The following is a 7313-nucleotide window of genomic DNA, read 5'->3' on the forward strand; positions in this document are numbered from 1 at the left end:
CCTTTATAATAAAGGATGTACGGTCCCTGTCAAAGTAATTATGAAAATATATACCTTACTTTGGCATAGAGAACCTGGGAAAAGGAGGTGCGGTGGTACAGAGAAGAGTTGCAAGAAAGATTTTTGTAAAAAAATTGGACTAATTCATGCATGTAGGCATTCCATTCATTATTCCATCATGAAAATATGTTGTCTAGAACAATTTAAGAAAAATAAGTGGCAAAGTGGAATCGGAGAAGCTGTTTGATGAAACCAGAGATGCATCCTAGTTTCAGAACAGAACAAAATAATAGAGTTGGAAGGGACCTTGGAATTCTCAAATTAGGCTTTGAATTCCTTTGATGCTCGAGGCGATAATTAAGCAGACTTGGAAGCCAGGATGGTAGCGGCAGAACAAATTGAATGTTTCATGTTATGAGAAGAAGGAGTTAGAGAAAGCAGGAGCAGTAGAAACTGGAGGACGTAAATCGGTAGTACCTGGTGAAATGCAAATGTTGATTCTGGGAAGACTATACCAGGGTAGTCATTGGGGGACTAAGGTATGATGTGATTTGTCTTTAATAGCTTATGAATGCTGTGGATTGTATACAGTACCTAAACAAATACGTGACAAATGTATAGTATGTATGTAAAATAAACAAGTTGTAAAACAAAAAGAAAAGGGAAAGCAACATTTAGGTGAGACCATTTCAATGCATTCAAGTTGATTTTACTGAATTACCTCAAATGGTGAGACTTAAATATTTATTGGTGATAGTGGCTCACTTGACTGGATGAGTTGAAGCTTATCCAGCCATGAGGGCTACTGCAGCAGTTGTCACCAAAATTATATTAGAACAGATAATGCCTAGATATGGAATAATAGCAGCTATCTACAGCGACAAAGAGACGCATTTTACTGCAAAAGTACTTCAATCAATCATGGAGGCAGTGGGAATTAGGTGGGAATTAGGTGGGAATATCAAGTACCATAGAATGCAAATTTGTCTATGCCATGAACCAAATGTTTACCCTTGGCCTTGCAATTCAAACTTGCCTAAAATGGGATACTACCACACTTGGGTAGAGTGGGGGAGATTCCAGAGGTGATATTCAGCAGGTTCTGGCCAGTTCTGGAGAATCAGTAGCGGAAATAGCTAATCGTCTGGGGCTTCTTTTGTTGCCCCGCATAGGAGAACAGAGCTGGAAAGCAGGTTAGTGGGGTTGGGAGGGAATGGAGATTTTACAGTATCCTTCCCCTGGAGTGTGGAGGGAATGGACACTTTTAAATACTTTTTTAAAACAAACATACGCATACAAAACATAAAAACATAAAAACATCTTCCATTTTATATACGTACAGTGTATCAGTTGGTTACGAATCTTTTGTGCTATCCTTTTGTAGTCATTACTCACAGTTTATATAAATGTTCACATTGTCAAACTAACATTTGCTTATATATTTATCAGTTATTAATCATCCATGACTAAACTATTTATTTTATCATTTTATACAAGATATTCCAAATTTTATCTTAAAATTTATATTATACTTTCAACCAATGGTTTTTATATATATATATATATATATATATATATATGTTTTCTGAGGTTCTCGCGGGTATTTGTATGTGGATCTTTGGTTGTTCGGGTTTTCTCCTGCGTAAGATTCGAAGTATCTAGGCAACGTTTCGATGAAGTCTCATTCATCATCTTCAGGCTTCTGTCTTCGGCTCTTGCTTCTCAGACTGATGTGAGATTGCAGCTGCTTCTTCCTTTTAACTGCTAGTGGGGGTGGGACTTGATTGGGTGGGGGCTTGGCTGTGTTCTGATTGGGTGGGGGTGTGTTCTCATTGGTAGGGGGTTTGGCTGTGTTCTGATTGGTTGGGGGGTTGGCCGTGTTCTGATTGGTTGGAGGCGTGTTCTGTTCAGGTGGGGGCTTGGTTGTGCTCAGGTTAGTCTTAGTTGCTGAGGGATTTGAGTTGGTGAGCTGTGATCTTGCTGTTTGGCTTCGAGTTTGTGGTCATGCTGCATCTTCATAGTGGGTGTCGGTTTGCTTCGTGTATGGCTCGGAGGAGTTTGAAGTGGGTAGTGATGCAGCTGCAGTGCGGCTTCTGGTCTGTGGTTGTGTGTCATCTTCTGAGTGGGTGTGAGTCTGTTTTCTACATGGAAGTGTGGTGGTGGCATCTTGTGTGGCTCTCATGGGTGTGGGTCTGGTGTCAATCTTCATGTTAGGTACTCGTCTGTTCATGAGGGCGGGTTTCCAAATGGCTGGAAGGCGGGAGGTGTCATCTGGTTTGTTCATGCTGTGTGGGCGTTTTTCTATCTCTATGGCTTCTCTGATTATTCTGCTGTTGAAGTGTTCGGTTTTGGCGATGGTTCTGGTATTTTTAAAGTCAATATCATGTTCTGTGGTTTTGAGGTGTTGGACTAGGGAGGAGGTTGTTTCTTCTTTTTTGATTGAGTTCTTATGTTCTTCAATACGTGCGCTTATTCTTCTGTTCGTTTGTCCAATGTATGTGGCGGGGCAGGTAGTGCAGGGGATTTCATATACTCCTTGGTTTTCTAATTCGATTTTGTCTTTGGGGTTTCTTAGGATGGTGGATATTTTTCTGTTTGTGCAGAATGCTGTTTTAATGTTGTGTTTTTGGAGGATCTTGCTGATTTTTCTGTGGTGCCTTTTATATATGGGAGGAGGGCTTTGCCGTTTTCTTGTTCTCTGTCTTGGATTTTGGTTGGGGTTTCTTTTTGGATTAGGTGGGTAATCTTCCTTCTTTGGAATCCATTGGCTGTTAGTACATTGGTGAGAGTGTGTAGTTCGGCTTTTTGGTGTTGTTCATCAGCTAAGCATTTTGTTCTGGAGATGAGTGTCTCGGCTACGGAATTGATCTGTGCTGGGTGGTGGTGTGAGAGTGCATGTAGATAGCGGTTTGTATGTGTTTTCTTCTGGTAGATGGTGTGTCCTAGGGAGCCATTGGATCTTTTGTATACCAAGACATCTAGGAAGGGGAGTTGATTGTTGGTTTCTGTTTCCATGGTGAATTGTATTTTGGGGTGTAGGCTGTTGAGGTGTGTGAGGAAGTTGTTCAGTTTTTCTTTCCCGTGTGGCCAGATTATGAAGGTGTCATCTACGTATCTGAGCCAGAGTTTGGGTTTGTGGTCGTATTTTTCTAGAGCTTGTGTTTCAAAGTGTTCCATGTAGAGGTTTGCGATGACAGGTGAGAGGGGTGATCCCATGGGTGCTCCTTCTATTTGTTTGTATTTTTGTCCATTGTAGGTGAAGTATGTATTGGATAGGCAGTGGTTGGTCAGATCTAGGATGTGCTTGGGGGGGTTGTATTTGTTTTGGATGGCTGTCAAGGCTTCTTTTATTGGCACTTGGGTGAAGAGGGATATGACATCGAAGCTTACTAGTAGGTCGCTGGGTTGTAAGTTTTGTTTCTTTATGATCTCGATGAACTGGAATGAGTTTCTTACGTGTGAGTTGATGGATTCTGCATAGGGTTGTAGTTGTTTGGCGAGAAATTTGGCCAGGTTTTGTAGAGGTGAGCCTATGGAGCTGACTATGGGTCTGAGTGGGGTTCCTTCTTTGTGTATCTGAGAAGCAAGAGCCGAAGACAGAAGCCTGAAGATGATGAATGAGACTTCATCGAAACGTTGCCTAGATACTTCGAATCTTACGCGGGAGAAAACCCGAACAACCAAAGATCCATATATATATATATGTATATTATGCTTTATATCAGTCTATTACATTTTTATCACAAAATTATCTAGTCTATTACATTACCATGTCTTTTTATCCAACCATTGATAAAACAAATCTCATATCATATAAAATTGTTTATCTTCTTGTTCTCTAATTTCAAATGTCAATTTACTCATTTCAGCAGTCCATAATTTTCTTAATAAGTTCCTCCTGCATAGGTATTTCATCATTTTTCCAATTCTTAGCAAATACAATCCTAGCCGCCCTTAAAACATTTACAATCAAATATTTCAATTCTTTATTATATATTTTTGGAATAATTCCCAATAAAAAGATCTCTGCTTTAAAGTCTATATGTTGTTTTATCATTTTTTCCAACCATGTGTGGATTTTAGTCCAATATTTTTTTTCATCCGAACATGTCCACCACATATGGTAATATGAACCAGGTATCTGATGACATTTCCAACATTTATGGAATGGATATTTTATAGTATCCTTCCCTTGCCATGCCCACTAAGCCACGCCCACAAAACCGGTAGTGAAATTTTTTGAATCCCAGCACTGGGAGATTCCACAATATGAATCCGAGGATATGTTTGTAAAGAACTGTATACTTGGCCTCTCTTCTTCTTCATCTTGCCTCAGGAACAAAGAACTGCTAGCTCAAGTGCCTTCTCTTTAATTTGCTGTCCAGAGGTTCCACCATGGTGATTGGGTCCTGAAAAAAAGCTGACGTGGGGAAAAACTTAGCCAAGCCTGGGGCAGGTCCTATCAAGTCCTGCTGACCACTAAAACAGCAGTTCAAACTAAAGACAAAGGGCGGACCCCTACACATGTGTAAAAGGACCAGTGGAAGAACTTCAAGAGTGGAACGTGATTCCTGGAGAAGTCCTGCTGAGAATAAAAATGATCAAAAACGGATGTGGTCATTATAGCATGAATGGGTTTTGTATGTGAGTTTTGTCATTGCAGGAGTAGCAACTTTTTGGTCTTTCCGGCCTGAGTGGTAGCCTATATTATTCAATCTGAAGATCCCAAAAGAAGCTGAGGAACTTCTCACCCTGTAAGATGTATTGGTTCTGTATCACTTAATGTTGCTTTTTTTTTTCTTGTTGTGATTGTGGACTGGTACATGTCTGTAAGGAAGAATGGGACACTATGATTGTGGGAATGTGGAAAGGATTGCTCTCCATAGAAACTCTATATATTGGGGCATTGGATTAGATCAATCTGACTTGAACACAGTAGTCCTAGGAGATAGTGATGATCCCTGAAGATATAGAATGGATTGATGTAATGCCATAGTACTTCTTCCCATTTATTCTTACAGGTTAAGAGATAACTAACAAAGTTTTTATTCAGATCCCAACTGGATAATTGTTTCCCTCTTTTGCTGTAGCACAGGGGTAGCAAACTCGCGTTGTCACGTGATGTTATCAGGACTTTTCCCCCCTTTACTGGGCGTGGCCAGAGCGTGACACATCAAGCCTGTGGGGCGGGAATTTGACAGCCCTGCTGTACGCAGATGCTCCAAAACACCTGATACTTACTCATTAATGTGTAACCTCCCCTTGCTGATGCCTCAACTAAATGGCTCTGTGGAGAGAGAGGTTGCAGGGTTGCAACCCCTTTATGAGTTGAATTCTAAATTCCAGACACTGCCTCTGGCACTCAATTGACGTTGTAATGGGGATAATTTAAATAAATCTGGTGCTATTTATTTTAGCCCTGGCATCTGCTTTAACATCGTTCTACTTTGGTATCCATCTTCCAATTAGCCAGCAACACAAGCATTTCTGGAGCAACAGTCCAATCGGTATATTCATTCATTTATATAGATAGTATGTGCCATGCCCCTGCTGGAATCTGATTCTGAGGAGGAGGCTGAGCAGCTGGCAGGGAGTAGGAGTGTGGCTCCTGTGGCTGTGAAAGAAACTGGGGAAGGGCAAAGTCCAGCTGGGCAGAGCAGGGGAGAGGTAGAGCAAGGCAGGGGGAATTCAGAGAAAGACCCAGGCCCACCCCCCTCTTCATTCTAGGGCACGCAGGGAGGAATGGAGAGGGGTGCAACATGAGTTGTGTGGCTCACGGGGGAGGAAAGGGCCCTGACTCCCTTTATTAGCTGCAGCTGGGAACAGTGTTTAAAAAGGGAGGTTGCACACAGCACCTTGTGGGAAGGAAATCATGAGTTATCTTTTATGGTCAAGGGTTATCTGGGTTCCCAGCGTCCTCCCAACTGTGTGTGTTTCGTTGGCCTTTGAAGTCTGCAATTCCTTATCCTGCCCTGTCCAGTTAATTGCTGCAGCATGGTTTGTGTGGATTTTTATTTACAGTTTATATGTATTTTGTTTTCGGACTGAATTTCCTTCATTTCAAGACTGTTCCTTGGAGAGTTTTTTCTCCAGCCAAAGGTAACTGGGGGCAAAGTTAGGGATATTAAAGGGACTTTTCTTACTTATGTGACTGTGTTGCCTTTGTGCCATGTCCTGGGTCATCACAGTATGAAACTTATGACCACAATGGAGCCTATGCATCAGGACCATAAGTCCTGACAATCAGAAAATGGTTTTACAACATTTTTTGCTTGTAGTTTTTTTTTTTGTTATTAAGTGATCGCTGTGGTCATTAAACAAACCAATACTTCACCCGAAAACCTGATGTAAATGCCCTCTTTTGTTGTAAAATGAGGTCACATGACCTCAGGACACTACCCACAGCTACGAATTTGGTCTGGTTGCTGAGCTGAGCACCCAAAGTTTGGTCATCTGATCACAGGAGATGGGATGTGACTGTCATAACATCTAATCTAGGTCATAAATAAGGATTATCTGAGTAGTGCTGCTGTATTAAAATAATAGTTCAGCTTTCTAATGGTAGGATGGTATGATAATAACTCACATAGCGAGCATGGCTAAGAGTTCCAGAGGGTTATTCTTTGATCTGCCAGAAAGGTTTAATCCTAGAATATGGGATACCCAAGAACAAGGAGTAAATGCAACTATGTTGTTAAGCACCTGGATTACGGTCATGTGACGGTGGTGCATGGCCAACCATTGGAACTTCAGATCTGGATTGCACACCTTGCTTTTCAGGTCAGTCGTAACTTTGAATGGTTGCTAAGCAACTAGAACTAAGTCAAGGTCTACCTGTAATATTCTGTACATTTTTGAAAAACTTGTGTTTTATGTCCACCCTTCCTCTTTTATTTCAAAATAGATTGTGTTGTTCTACACAAGTCTTTGACTATAATAAATTTTAAAAATGAAAAAAGCACTAGGCTGGGGGTATATAAAGCTATGATTTTGGAAATCTAGAATCTCCCAGTGGCCATCAACAGTCTTTGTGCTGCACCACTACTTTTCATTAGCTGGGATTCAATTTTTTTTACTACTGGTTCTGTGGACGTGGCTTGATGGGCGCGGCAGGGGAAGGATAATGTAAAATCTCCAGTCAGAGATGGTGTTTTCCGGTTCTCTGAACTACACAAAATTTCTGCTACTGGTTCCCTAGAACTGGTCAGAACCTGCTGAATACCACCTCGGCACAAACCTGGGAGCTGTTGTAAATGATAGAAATAGAATGGGGTGGCACTAAACAAATGTGCCAAATTATTTTCCAAAAATGT

Source organism: Pseudonaja textilis, unplaced genomic scaffold (assembly GCF_049901715.1).
Source record: "Pseudonaja textilis isolate UNSWEBS1 unplaced genomic scaffold, rPseTex1.2 PTEXCTG103, whole genome shotgun sequence".
Taxonomy (NCBI): domain Eukaryota; kingdom Metazoa; phylum Chordata; class Lepidosauria; order Squamata; family Elapidae; genus Pseudonaja; species Pseudonaja textilis.